General features: G+C 36.2%; 1 protein-coding gene across 1 annotated transcript in view; it reads right to left on the bottom strand.

Moving 5' to 3' along the window:
• Nucleotides 1-14,931, bottom strand: part of Mylk4 (myosin light chain kinase family member 4) — a 105,749-nt gene extending 90,818 nt beyond the window's left edge. The window contains exon 1 of the mRNA XM_042680354.1: nucleotides 14,892-14,931. The gene's annotated coding sequence lies outside the window, so the exon portion shown is untranslated. The remainder of the gene's footprint in view (nucleotides 1-14,891) is intronic.
• Nucleotides 14,932-15,175: the final 244 nt, after the last annotated feature.

Below are 15,175 nucleotides of genomic sequence, written 5' to 3'. Positions count from 1 at the left end.
TGGTGAGGGGGAGAGAGATCTGCATACTCCAGTACAAATGCCATATAATAAGATTATATAATTAAAAGGAAACCTCGTGGTAGTTTAAAAATAACATTTCATATTATGCTTGGAGATTGGATACTTTGTGCAAGGAGGAGACTGATGTTACAGAACATCCACACTTGTTTATAGCACCATTTGATATTTAGACTTAAAATTTCCAAGTGACAGTGAGTAAGTAGCTAAGTATTTTGCAATAAAAAATGAGTCTCTAAAACTTCCATGTGGGCTGTGGGGATAGTTCACCTACTATGTACTGGTATAAGGCTCTGGGTTCAATTTTCAGCATTAGCACAAAAATAAACCAAAACCAAAACAAAACAAAACCCAAAAACCTATGCCTTAGGCATATAATAACTTTGCTGTGTTCTTTTATTATGCAAAATAAAGTAAAATAAAATGGTTATAAACCTAAATAAAAGTATAGATGGAATCATTTAAAATTAATCTTTTACAAATGTATTAAGAAAGACTTAATTTCATGATCTTGATAGTTGTTCCTCTAATTATATTCCCTCTTACTTTATTGAGAAATGAAAATGTATATCAGAGTTAACGTGTTGTTTAGAAAACAACACCTATTTCAATGGGAAGAAAGTATATTATATAAATACTATTCAAAACACATTTCGCTCAATTTTTGAAAAACAAACTTCAGGACTGACACAGTAGCTCAGTACTGGGCAGCATTTGCCTAACATACATGAGGACTTGAGTTAATTCCCAGACTGCAAAAAGAATAAAGAATAGCTGAGTGCTAGGTGCTAGCAGTTCACCCCTGTAATCTTAGGTACTGAGAAGGCCAAACTCTGAGGATGACGATTTGAAGTAGCCCAGCAGAAAAGTCTGTGAGACTCTTATCTCCAATTAACTAGCAAAAAGTTGGAGGTGGAGGTTTGGCTATGGTTCAAGTGATAGAGTGCTAGACTTGAGTGAAAAAGCCAAGCAAGAACATGAGGCCCTGAGTTCAAAAGCCTTAGAAATGGCATTATTTCTTTTTTAAAAAAAGACAAGAAGCACCTTGCTTTAGCATCAGTGTAATACTTATCACTAACAGAAAACATTTTTAGAGCTAATATATAGTTGCTACTGTGCTAATTTATTGTCTATATTTTCCAGCTCACCAAAATCAATGATTTTAAATGTTAGGAAAGAGGGACAAATATTTTAATAATAAATAAATACATACATAAAAACATAAATAAATACACAAATAAAATTTAAAACCCAGAATTTTAAAAATTGTATACCTCAAAACTACAGAGAATTTTCAGAAATAATAAAAGGAATATCTATATACTTTTCACCTACACTCAGCAAATGTTCGTGTTTTCCAGATTTTTTACCTTTCACTTCTTTCTGAAAATTGTAGACTTCCTGGCATTTTACCTCTAACTCTATATGCACAGACCATGAAGACATAAAACAAGGTCCAGTTGAAAAATCAGAGATTTGCATGGCCCTGGCTTTTATCTGTTCAAGGATCATACTCAATATTTTATTTTTTCTCATTACATTATCAATTTTGAAGATTCTAGACAAACTGCTTCATAAAATATTTAATTTAAATTGAGTGACCATATCTTCATGTGTGAAATTAAGTTATCCTTATGGCAAGAAGACCACTGTATCTTTCTCAGAACATCACAACAGGTGATGTAGGCTTTGTTCTTATTAGTGATGCTAAATTTGGTAATCTGATTATGGTGCTGTCTGTCAAATTTCTCCAATGTAAATTGTCATTCTCTTTGTAACTAACGAGTAATTCATGAGAATTTATGGGTATCCGGATCCCTGGAAATCTATTGCTCTGGGTATTAGTATCTGTCTTTGCCTGAATTATTAGCACAGTGATCATGAAATGGTGGTTCTATAATTCTACCAATTATATCATGTTCTTCTATAAAGTACTGTTTACCATCCTTATTCTGAGCCCCTTCTAGTATCAGTATGAAGTCATGAATAATAAAAATAGAATACACATTCCTTACTTTCTTCAATTTGATGCTCAAATTGTCCCACAATGGACCAACGGAAGAATCTTGAGCTAGCACTTATGTATTTTTTATATATTACTGTTATTTTTGGTTGCTTCCTTATTTTATCTACTTTTTCCATGCTATTTTATCCTTTTTCATGCCATTTCTTCAATGAGTACTCTTTACTTTCAGTAAAGGAAATTTCTGGATTAAGATCAGATACTGCAGTGCTTTTTGCCTCTGGCATGTCATTGCTCCTAGTCAGTAAACAGAGCTAAGAAATATGCATCTTTAAAATCATATGCTTTTTCAATCAAAACAACATTGAGATACCACCTCACCCCAGTTAGAATGGCAAAAATCAAGAACTCTAATAACAACAGATGCTGGAGGGGATGTGGACAGAAGGGAACCTTATTACATTGCTGGTGGGAGTGTAAACTTGTTCAACCACTTTGGAAAGCAGTATGGAGGTTCCTCAAAAGACTTCACATAGAGCTTCCCTATGACCCAGCAATCCCACTTTTGGGCATTTACCCAAATGTTTACAAACAAGACCACATTAAAGCTACCAGCACAACTATGTTTATTGCAGCATTATTTACCATAGCTAAGATATGGAACCAACCCAGATGCCCCTCAGTAGATGAATGGATCAAGAAAATGTGGTATATATACACAATGGAATTCTATGCCCCCATCCGAAAGAATGACATTACCCCATTTGTTAGGAAATGGAAATGCTTGGGAAAAATTATATTAAGTGAAGTAAGCCAAGCCCAAAGAAACATAGGTCCCATGGTTTCCCTTATTTGCAATATCTAGTATATGTCTGAGTCAAGCAGAAAAGGTCAGATAATGTGATGTTAGGAAAATGAACCCTAATGGTTTTTTTCTTTCATGCATTTGTTTCTAACACATTTGTAAGATTATCTCTTTGTTGCATTGTATGTCCCTCCCCCACAGTATAACCCCTGCTTTCACTATATTTGATGTCAGTATAATTTGTGGAGGAGAAGGGGAAAAACAAGTCGTTTAAGGACACAGGTTGACCCGTTGCAACAATGAGAAGTACATGTGGAAAACAAACTTTACAACTTTGGTGGTGGGGGGGAGGATTGGTTGGGGGGGGTGGGGGGAGGCTGGGAAGGCATGTGAAGGGTAAACAAAGGAGGAAGATGCAATGCTTGATAAGAAACGTACTCATTATCTTGCCCATGTAATTTTAACCCCTCTGTACAGTATGTTTACAATAAAAAAAACAATGCTTGATAAGAAATGTACTCATTACCTTGCTCATATAATTGTAACCCCTCTGTATGGTATTTTCACAATAAAAAGAAAAATCATCTGTAAAAAAAAAAATAAAATCATATGCTTTTTCAATAGGAAATGTACTCATTACCTTATTCATGTAACTGTCACCCCTCTGTACAGTATCTTTACAATAAAAATATATAAAAAATCATATGCTTTTATACACATATGTCTAATTCCATCCTAATACCATAGGATTCTTTCTGTCCCTTTCCCCATCTATATCGCTCTCACTCACATAGACACTTAAAGCCTAAAAATGAGAGAGAAAAGTTACCCTTGCCACAAGGTAAAATTCCTGCTTCTGTTGGGAATATGCATTCTAAACAATTGGAAGAAGTCTAAAAGGGCTCATTCCCAATTTGTTAATTCCCAATCTACAGCATGAATCATCATTTTCTAGTTTTAGGAACTGAAAGAAGAGTATATTTATTTGTATTTACATTCTTGGGGATGATTTTCTACCTTCTAAGTTGGAAGAAGATTTAGAAGTTTGAAGAAGCTCATGATAGTAACAAGGCATGAAATTACAGAAGTGCAAAGCTCAAGTCATGATCTTCTGACCAAATGTTGGCCTGCCTCTCTCAAAAGGGTAAGAAAGGTTGAGGAGAGAAATTTTCCACAAGAGAAAAACACTGCTATAGGGACCCCTATGGGAAGCTGGTGAAAACTTCCCCAGTCTCTAGGAAAATATGAAAACTATAAAAATAAAGGAGCATTTCTAGGTAGAAATTATGTTGGGCTATTATGTAATGGTTCTTTTTTTATTTATTTTATTGTGAAAATACTGTACAGAGGGGTTACAATTACATGGGCAAGATAATGAGTACATTTCTTATCAAGCATTGTAGCCTCCTCCTTTGTTTCCCCTTCCCATCCCTTCCCATCCTCCCCCCCCCCCCCCCCCCGCCATGTAATGGTTCTTAATTTGCTAGATTTTTCTATACATCCAAAAGTATTAAGGATAGATACAAAATTTTCAGTTGTTCAAGAGGACCACTGCAGCTAATAAGGTGAAACTACCCCATATGGAAAGGGTGGGGTAGATACTGCCCACACGCATCTGGTAGGAATGTTCTCTCCTCTAAATTCTGTAGAAGATAATATGCCTTTTGACCCCACACTTGCATCTGTAAGAGTTTTACCTCAAAGAAAGTCATCCTAAGATATGATCTTTGAAGATAAGATCCTGATGTTATTTGTTATACTTTACACTGTCAGTGGAACCTAAGCACAGTTATTGGTTAAGTAGATTGGTGTCCTCCTAATAAAGAACACTATACTTCATCTAGCATATGTATTAGTGTTTAATAACATGAGAACAAAATCTACTGTAAAATTAGAAGGCAAAGGAAGATTCTGGAATAGTATTTATGCTGTAGGCTCCCATTTTTTTTTCTGTAAAAAGACAGATTGCCACTATACATTGATGGATGACACTACAGAAAGATAGTAGAGTATCAGGTAAAATTGCTATACCAAATTAGGTCTTTACTTTCCTAGAGTTATTAATTTTTCTAAAATAAACATTTTTTCAATCTGAGAAAATCTTCCATTAAAGTAAATTTGTAAATGCTATAATAAAGAGACTTGCCTTATGGGAGTCTCGTGGACATTAGAGATAGAGGATGGAGGCTTGAATTTAAAATTCCCTAGCTGTACAAACACAGAACTGCTGCTCAATCTTCCTGAGCCTTGGCTTTTCTCATCTGTTAAATGAGGATAGCAATATTTGCCTTTAAACAGTGAACAAAGGGTAAGAAATGTGGTAAATATGACCCTTCATGCAAAAGAGGGACTTGATTAATGCAACCTTTATGGTCATTAGTGGTACTATTACTGTCATGGCTACAAAATATTGTAAAAAATAAGATACCAGCTGAAACATTTAATCTAAATTCAAAAGAACAAAATATCCCAAATCTTATTTTATTGACAGTACAAAACAACTTGCTGTTGAAATAATTTTCCTTCATTGAGATACTATACAGGAAAATTTGTAAGTGTAGTTTAAGAAAGAATTACCGACACCCATAAAGCTATCCACCAACTCACATACTGCTAGTACCTCTACATCCTGTCCCGAATTCTTTCCCTTAACTAATACTCCGAATTTTAAAATAATTTCTTTGATTTTCTTTTCTTTTGATTTTCTTTTTTCTTTTACCATATATATATGTATATATATATATATAGAGAGAGAGAGAGAGAGAGATATCTCTTTCTCTCTATGCATATATACTCTAAAAGTACAAGGTTGTATATGTGAATAGATTCATACTGCTTTTTTGTCAAAATTTTCTTTGATTCATTATTAAATCATGTACTCTATTCCATTCATTTTCATTATTATGCAACATTCCATTGTGTAAATATTACAATGTATTCTACTGTTGATAGACATTTTGATTGCATTCAATTTCCAGCTGCCATGAAGATTATTCTGCATATAAACATACATATAAATGCGTACTGTAACCAGCACCAGAGAAATGATCCTTTGCTCTGTGTGTTTTGTTTGGGGGTAGGGGGGTAAGTTGCTTACATAGTGAATACTTGTACTCTTAAGAAACCCTAAAAAGATTGTACTCTACTACACTTTTAAGCAACAAATATTTATTAATAGATATTTTACATACAGAACTCTTAGGGACCTCTGCAATCTAGGCTCCTATTCCATCTATGTAGAGTATTTGACAAATATTAAGTTCTATTTTAAATATATTTATTATCTTTAAGTAGTTGCACAAAATAGTTGTCATTTGCTCTATGTTTTAACAACACTTTAAATTTTGCTAATAAGTGTGTAATAATATAAAATTTTATTTTAATTGCATTTTTCTAATTATTAATGACTTTCTCATATACTACATATATGATATGCAATACATACATATATTGGTCTTTTTGTCTGTTATGAAATATATATCTAAACTCTTTACTCTTTTTTTGTTTTTTTGATTGTTGTTTTTTATTTTCTGGTTCTGGAGCTTGAATTCAAGGGCTGGGCACTGTCCCTGAGCTTTTTGTTCAAGGTTAGCACTCTACATTGAGCCACAGTGCCACTTCCAGCCTTTTCAGTTTATGTGGTACTGAGAAACGAATTCTCAATAAGATTGTATTATTTTCTTTCTCTGTATAAACAAAAATATCTTTTACACCTTGTACTAGATTTATTCTTAAGGAGTTCACATTTTTATTTAGTATGGTGTTTTGCTTTTAAACATCCTTTTCTGGCTATACCTACTTATAAGAGTGAATGTTTTAAGCAGGCAACTTTGTAAACTATTATCAGTTCAAAAAGTTTTCTGTATGGTTTTTATCTTCTATGTTCACAATTTCCTAATGTACAAATAGAAAAGATTTTTATTTCCTTTTCAAATTTCTGTTCTTTATTTTTCTTATGTCATAGGGCCTCTAGTACAATATTAAAAAGAAATGGTATAGTATTTAATCTTACTATTAATTTTATTTAATAGCATGTAATATTAACAGTCATTTTATCTTAGTCATCCTAGTCTGAGTATAGTGACATGTCTTTGTGGTTTTAATTTTTATTTCTCTGTGGGACTTTTAGCAAAAGTATCTTCCTATATGAGGCATTCTTTATAAACTTCTACCATTTACAAAGTAAGTAATTTTGTTTTAGTATTGAGAAGTAAAGATTCTTTACATATTCTGCTTACAAGTCCAGTACAGATGTAGGTTGTAAGTATTTCCTCTCAGCCTTATCTTTTCTTAGAGGTGTCTATGGAAGAACTTCTGTTTTTCTCTTTTAATGAAGTCAAATTGATCTCTTTTTATGATAAATGCTATTTATGTTCTCTCTAAGACAACATCCACCACAAAACCAAGAAGATACTCTCGTTAGCTTGTGGAAGGAAGCTTTAAAGTACTTACTGTCACATGGAAGCTGATGTTCCAGTTTGAATTCAGTATCCATGTAGGGTAAAGCAGTGGCCATAGTTCATTTTTTTCTCTTCTATATATACTCAGATATTTAAATGTATTTACTTTATTGTTATTATGGAGGTGATATACAGAGGGATTATAATTACATGAGTCAGTTAATAAGCATATTTCCTTTCATACCATGTCTTCTGTTCCCTTACTCTTTTGCAATCCCTCCTTTGCATCTCCACCAATGAATTGTATAGTTTACTTTTGCTGTACTTTTTTATTCTTCCTTCCCTCAAGTTCTATACTCTCATCCTTACTCTCCCAAAGATATACACTTGAAAACACCATACATAAAGACAGAATCATCAAAAAATAAAAATTTCAGAGTATTCAGATTTTGACAGCAGCAATTATTGACTTCCATATAAATTTCAAATGCCTTTTTCACAAGGTCTCTTAACTTCTCCTTTATCCTCCATTCTACCTAGCAGTCACTCAGAAGTTCCTATTGTGCCCCATGGCTACTTCTGGCAATTCCTCAGAGTTGCTTAAATGTTCTGAAAATCGTCCTGTTAGCTCAATTCCTCATACTGGTCCATAGGTTTCTGTTGCCCCCATCACATTCCTTCTTAAAATCTGACCACTGGCTTTGCTGAGGGTACCAAGTGCCTGTGCTGTGGGCACTTCCAGCAGGTGTTCCTTCAGCTGTCAGTCTTCAGGAGCCCAAGCAAAGCCAGGTAACATAGGAGCTGCTGGGTCTTCCAGATCCTGATGTAATACCAGCAATGCCTAGAACATCCAGCACCCATGAAAGGTTTGTTCTTTCAGCCCTCTCGCCCAACAACTTCCAACCAATTTAATGCTCTCTTCTTTCCTCAAGTAAAATTCCATCGCTATAAAACAAGCAGTTCAGGCTTTCTTCTTAGGGTCAACCTTCCAGTCTTCCTAGATGAACATTTTATCTTCACTTCTGAAAAAGGTTGTTTATTTTTCTATCATTCCATTTTTGGGGGGAAGAGGAAGGTTTCTGTAAATATCTTGAAACCAGCAGCAAGTCTTCCTCTTACTTCTCCATCACGAAAAGCTGGATTTGTGTGATTTACCAGAAGAAACAGAATGTTCCAAGAATGACCCTTGGAAGAAATGAATTAAGCCTTCATTTTAGGCCTCCCTGGTTATTTTCACTCACAGATTCCATTTGAGTACATCTCACTACATGTCCGGCACAGTGCCTGGCACAAAGAGGTCAAGGTGAAAAAAAGAGCTCTACCCACTAATGCAAGTTGGCAGGAAGAACGGAAACTTGCAATTGGACTACAAGATAACTCTTATGAGGGATAGACAAGGTGTCAAATAAGCATATGACATACAATGCTACACTATCCTGGGGGGAGAGGGTGTCAGGAAAGGCTAAAAAGGACATCTCTCTGCTGAAAGACAAATAGTGTCCCAGACATAGTGAAGGGCTGGCCAGATACTACAGGACATGATGTGAAAGAATGAGGAATAAGAATATCAAAAACCATCATGTATGCTTTTAATATCATTAAACATAATAGTTGCTAGTTTCATCGAAAAAATCCATCCTGTTAAGAGGCAGCTTGTTCATCAGAGGGGTTTTTGGTGGGATTTTTTTGGTTGTGTGTGTGTGTGTGTGTGTGAGTGTGTGTGTGTGTGTGTGTGTGTGTGTGTGTGTGTTTGCTTTTTTTTTTCTCCCTCACTGGTCCTTAGACCTAATTTCAGAGTCTTGGTGCTGTCCCTGAACTTTTTTGCGGAAGGTTCTCTATTACTTAAGCCACTGCTCCACTCTGGCAATTTTAGAAGTTAATTCTAGGTAAGTGTCTTATGGATTTTCCTATCTGGGCTGGCTTCAAAACACAACCCTAAAATCTTAGCATCCTAAGTAACTAGGATTACAGGCTTGAGCCACCAGCACCCTGCTTAGAGTTTTTTTTCTCTATATAGTTTTTTTTTTTTTTTTTTTTGTCGGTCGTGGGGCTTGAACTCTGGGCCTGGGCGTTGTCCCTCAGCTCTTCAACTCAAGGCGAGCGCTCTACCACTTGAGCTACAGCGTCACTTTAGAGTTTTTTTAAGTGAAGGATCAATATAGAGTTTTGTCAAAAGACCTGTCTATTTAAATTATTTGACAATACCCAATATTAGAATAAAAGAGGCAAATGTATTATCCTAAGAACTACTAGATATTCTGTAATTCAATTATGACTTTAAACTACTCAGCACTAATTCTACTGATTAAGAGTATATGACAGTTCCCACTTTAGACAAAGTCTTAAGCATCAGGGATCATCTGCATTTACATTTGGCTAAAAATTTAGGTCATCTACAACCACCTTTGTTTTGGCAATTTGGTAGAACTTATAGAACTTACTGAAAGAACTATTCTGAGATTATTAAGATTTTGTTATGGAAACACAGGTGAGTGTGCATTCACCAACTTTTCTTGACTATAACAAAATACCTGAGAAAATGAACTTTAAAAGAGGAAGATTTATTTTTGGTTCATATTGTTTATTCTGGTTCATAGTTTTTCAGGTTCTAAACAGATTTAGCAGCCCCTTTGATTTTGATCCCAGGACTACATGGGGGAGAGGGGCAGTTCTCACCTCAAAGCAGCCAGGAAAGAAGAGAAATGGGAAAGGGCAAGGTCCTAATATTCCCTTTAAGAATACTTGTTTGATAGCCTAACTTCCTACACTAGGCCTTATGTCCTAAAGGTTCAATTACATCCCAAGAGTCATGAACTGCAACCTCCCCTTTAAGACATGGGACTTTGGAGGGCATTCCAGATCCAAGAAGTAAGGTCCAGGAGGATCCCAGGACAGGACTCCAAACCCTCACTTTTAGAGTCTGAGCCTACCACCCTCCTAGAATAAGCTCCATTGAGCTTCAATGTCCTACATTTTTATTGTAGAATCATCTTGTAATCTAAGGTGATATGATCCGCATCTCTAGCTTCCTTTCTTTCCACAGAGATAGGGCTGTTGCCAAATTCCAACCTTAAGGGCAGACCATGACTTGTTATATTAGTAAAACAATGGCAGTCTTGTCACTCTGGAAATCCCCGGAGATTCAGAACATCTATGCTAAGAATGGAAGATTAGATGTAGTTTTTATTATGTTACAAGTGAAACCTCCTAAAAACCAGGTATAAATTCATTAAGTAACAAAGGTCTTCAAGGTCGTTTGACAAGAAATGCCTCTAGAACTCATCAGAGACCAAATAAAAAATGGTTATTTCAGTTTGAGCATGTGCAGAAGAAGCCTGTTTGCCTGCTGATAACCTCCCAATGTTAGAAGTGCAAAGTCTCCCGTGGAAAACATGATAACTGCCTCTCACAAGGTAGGCGTAGAACATGCAACTCGGCAGAGGCATAGTGCACAAAGGAACTAATATTTACCATTCGATCAACAAGCAGCTTCTCCCCTAACCCTTCCCATAAATTGCCTCACTGACAATAAATTGGGGCACAGATTTGGGCACACCTTGTATGTCCTTGTCAGTTGGTCTTTAATAAAAGTTCTGTCTTTAAAAAAGAAAACATAATAGCACAATATTGGCTTCTATGTGCATGGGACCTTGAACAGCTGCTCGGTATCACTTGAAAAAAAATCAGTTAAAACTAATTTAAAAGTTCATAAAAATATCAAATATTAAAAAATTAACAAATATCAATTCACTTATATCAATAAAGATAAGAGAATAGAATTAAAAGGCCTTATTTATAATACTAAGAAATTGTATAAAATGTGTTAGAATAAACTACAAAGCACCGTAGCATAAAATCTAGAAAGCTTAGGTTAGGGGAGAAAAATCACAGGCTAAGAACAACAGATGACCAAAGGCAAAGTTTCAGGAGGATGACTAAAGATGGCAGAGATGTTTGTCATGTGGGATTAATTGGGCTTGTGTATGAATATGAAGCTATAAGATGAATACCTAGATGTTTAATAATACTAGGAGACTTAAAAATATACCTGCATTCAGGTATTGCAGCCAGGCTGAGAGTGTAATGTGGTTACTAATATTTAAGAAGATCCGCTGGAGTTCAAAGTATTGTCCCCATTCTGACTGAGGAAAGGGAGGAAAGATAGTTATTGAGCTCAAAGCAAACAGTCAAGGTCAGTTGAAAACAAGCAACAAGGTCTTAAAGAAAATTTAAGCCTGGGTTTTTTTTTGCTTCACATTGATTTCATTTCCTGCAACTTTATAATAACATTATAATACTAATGTATTTATTTATGTTTATGCCACCAGAAACAAAGTTTAAATTTGGTTAGGCAAAGCAGAGTAAAAAGATTTTTCAAAAAAAAAAAAATAAACGCTGCTAAGGCGCAGGCTGCAGGTTGATGCTAGCAGTGCAGGAAGTGTGGGGGAAGACAGCCAGGCGAGGAAGGGGCCCCGACTCCGGTGGGCCCATGGGCTCAGGCAAGGATCCACCCTATCAATTAGCACTGGACTCATTACCTGGCAAACATGGATTGGGGTTTTGAAACGGTGTTGGTCCACAGTGGTGGTTTTCTGTGAGTATCTACGTCTTCCTTTCCTTTGCCAAGTGCTCAGTCCGGGACTGTGACCTTATTTTGTTAAACAGTGTTGTGAAATTAAAACACAAATTGAAAATGCAAAAAAAAAAAAAAAAAAAAAAAGTCGCTGCTGGTATGGCTTTTTTTGCTTATTTTTTTTCTACCAACCATCACCATCTAGTGGAGAAAACATCAAACTTCAGATAGAAAGAGGAAGGTTCAGTTGGAAGGAAGGAAGGAAGGGGAAAAGAATAAAGGACTTATGTATCCCAGGAATTATGTTAAGTACTTTCACATTTCTGAAGTTCATTTAAATCTCACAAGAGACTGTGAGGTATACATTATTCTTCCAAATTTAGATTTCAAGGCTATGGCTGAGAAGGAGTTTTACCCAGTATCACATTATGGCCAACTCAAATCCAGATTCTTGAAGTCAAATTTGGGCCATTTTTACTTCACCAACATCTGAGTAATTCAATTTTACTCATGTCTGTGGTTTGGGGAGCAATATATGTATATATATATATATATATATATATATATATATACACACACACACACACACACACACACACACATATATATACACACACACATATATGAAAAACTTTGTTTTTTACTCTTCCTTTTTTATGTAATATAGTGAGCAAAACACCTGTACAAGAAGAATAGCATAAGACTGGAATAGTGTTCATCTTTAGCATATACAAGGTCCCAGTATCATCACCAAAAGAAAAAAAAGGAAAATATGTGGATGGATATATGTATACATACATCTATGCATGTGTGTGGATATGTATATATAGATATATATTTATACATATATTTAAGCTTTTTAACCAATTAATTTTTGCACCATATTATATAATGAATATTTTCCACGGCAATATTTATGGAAACACACAGTAAGAAATAAAGACTAAAAATTGTATGTGTGTGTAAGTACACAGTGCAAGCTTGAATTGTATTTGAAAATACTAGGAAAGCCAACCATAGTTACACATAGATTTTCTATTATTATATTTTTAAATTAGGCCTTATGTTGATTAACATCAAGAAACTTCACAGACGTTCAGCTTGTTGTCTTAATTTTTTTTAAATTTTGCATGGCTTAAAGACCACCATATGCCCAAGTCTTTGTTAATTTTAAAGCTGACTGGGACAACCATTTTATAGCTAATATCAAATATAAAAAAATCCTGTCGGGGCTGGGAAGGTGGCTCAGTGGTAGAGTGCTTACCTTGTATGCATGAGGCCCTGGGTTTGATTCCTCAACACCACATAAGCAAAAAGAAAAAAGCCGGAAGTGGCGCTGTGGCTCAAGTGGTAGAGCGCTAGCCTTGAGCTGAAGAGCTGAGGGACAGTGCCCAGGCCCAGAGTTCAGGCCCCATGACCGGACCCCCCCCCAAAAAAATGTTTTTAAAAAAATCCTGTCATTTTCCTCTCATATGAACAATATCATAGAATCTTTTGGTGCTGGTTCTTAATACAGGACAACAAAATATTCACCTACAATCTTTGGCACATCTACAGTTTTAGAAAACTGCAAATAAGAATGGCTGTGATAAGAAATAGCACTGTGGCTCAAGTGGTAGAATGCTAGCCTTGAGCAAAGGAAGCTCAGGGACAGTGCTCAGGCCATGAGTTCAAGCCCCAGACTGGAAAAAAAATGGCTGTGACAAGCTGTTTTTTTGTACAAAGAAGCCTACATGTGCCTACATTAGTAAGAACCAGACACAGACACAGTTGTTTCTATGTCATTCCTCTCACTTCTACCTGGAGAAGATCCATCCATGGTGTGGAGTGGGAGGAGAGAAAGAGACAGAGGCTGGAAGGAGTGTTTAACACCTGATCCCGACAGAGATAGCCACAGGAAGTTACCTGCTTAACAAGATAATGCTGCTTTGCTGTGTACATCCTCCCACTCAATTTATCAGAGAGATTGACCACCTCCCTTCACCCAGAAGCCCAAGCCTCTTTCCCTGTGTGATTCATCCATCATGTTCTTCTTAAGACTGTAACTGCTTTGCCTTTAGCTACATAATAGAATTTATACATTCCTTTTCCTTTGGGTTATTGCCAGTTTACTATATACACTGAGATCAAGTCTTCAGAGGAAAAGTAAATTTAAAACTCTGTAATAACATTCAATGAGAAATGGTTGTATGAGAGATTAAAACTCTTATCTGTGCCACATTTCATAAGTTTGCATTCTCCTTCAATCTATTTACTTGCTGATCACCAACAATGAATGTTCAAGGTACTTTTCACCCCTAGATAGTGGGGAAGCTGAGGCAGAGGGACCACAAGTTCAATATCCATAACCAACACAAGTGTAACTAATACGTGTATATGTATACATATACATATGTGTATGTGTATACACATATATTTACATGACTATAAGTATATAGCTAATATATGTAAATATGTAATACACATATGAGGAAGTTTACAGAAAAGAAAAATAGTATTACAAAGATGTATGCTGGGTGCTGGCAGCACACTGGGGATTGTGGTTCAAAGCCAGCCCAGGCAGGACTTGTATCTCCAATAAACTGCCAAAAAGCCAGAAGGGGAAAGTCATGGTTCCAGAGGTAGAGTGTTAGTCTTGAGCAAAAGAAGTTCAGGGACTGTGCCCAGGCCCGAGTTCAAACTGCAGGACGAGTGCCATACATATATAACATATTATCATATATCATATATATTATATATGTTGAAAACTACATGCATTCTCATCCTTTAAAAATGTTTATGGTGGTAATTTTGTTTTGTCTCTGCCTGCGTTGAAACTTTAAAAGATTGTCTGGCATCATTTTCTTACCAGGATGGAATGCTTACATTGTTTTCCAATTTGAAACTACTATCTACCAAAAACAAAATAACTGTGTTCGGGTGACAGGCCTCTGGCCATAAAGCAAACAATCTAAAGGGGCAGAAACGCCCCTCATTTCTGTTTCTCTGACCCCTGCTTAAGTGAACTTTTTTTCCCCGTTAGTATAACTGTACAGGTTTTTCCAGTCGTTTAGGTCCTTTCGCCGGCTTTCTATTCTAAAGTTTTGTTTTCTCCCTATTTATCTTTCATTACAAACAACACTACACGCCTACCCTTGAGCGCATCCATCTCCCGGGCGTGGGCAGTGGAGCGCAGGAAGCCGCAGTCCCGGACACAAACATACCACCTCCTTCCACCCGCTCACTCGCGAGGAAGGGGAGCGTTTCCGGCGCTGCACAGACGCACAGGCGCGCTGCTCCGATTCCCACCCACCCCACACAAAGTCTTTTCGCGGAGCCGGAAGTGGACCAGTTGCGGCCCTGGCGACTGCCATTGAACTACAATTCCCGGCGTGCCTCGCGAAACGTTGCCTACTTCTGAATAACCTAAAAATAAT

The sequence above is a fragment of the Dipodomys spectabilis genome, unplaced genomic scaffold, assembly GCF_019054845.1.
Source record: "Dipodomys spectabilis isolate Male_0828 unplaced genomic scaffold, ASM1905484v1 ptg000059l, whole genome shotgun sequence".
Taxonomy (NCBI): Eukaryota; Metazoa; Chordata; class Mammalia; order Rodentia; family Heteromyidae; genus Dipodomys; species Dipodomys spectabilis.
The sequence above is the reverse complement of the archived record's forward strand: the minus strand, read 5'-3'. Positions and strand labels throughout refer to the sequence as shown.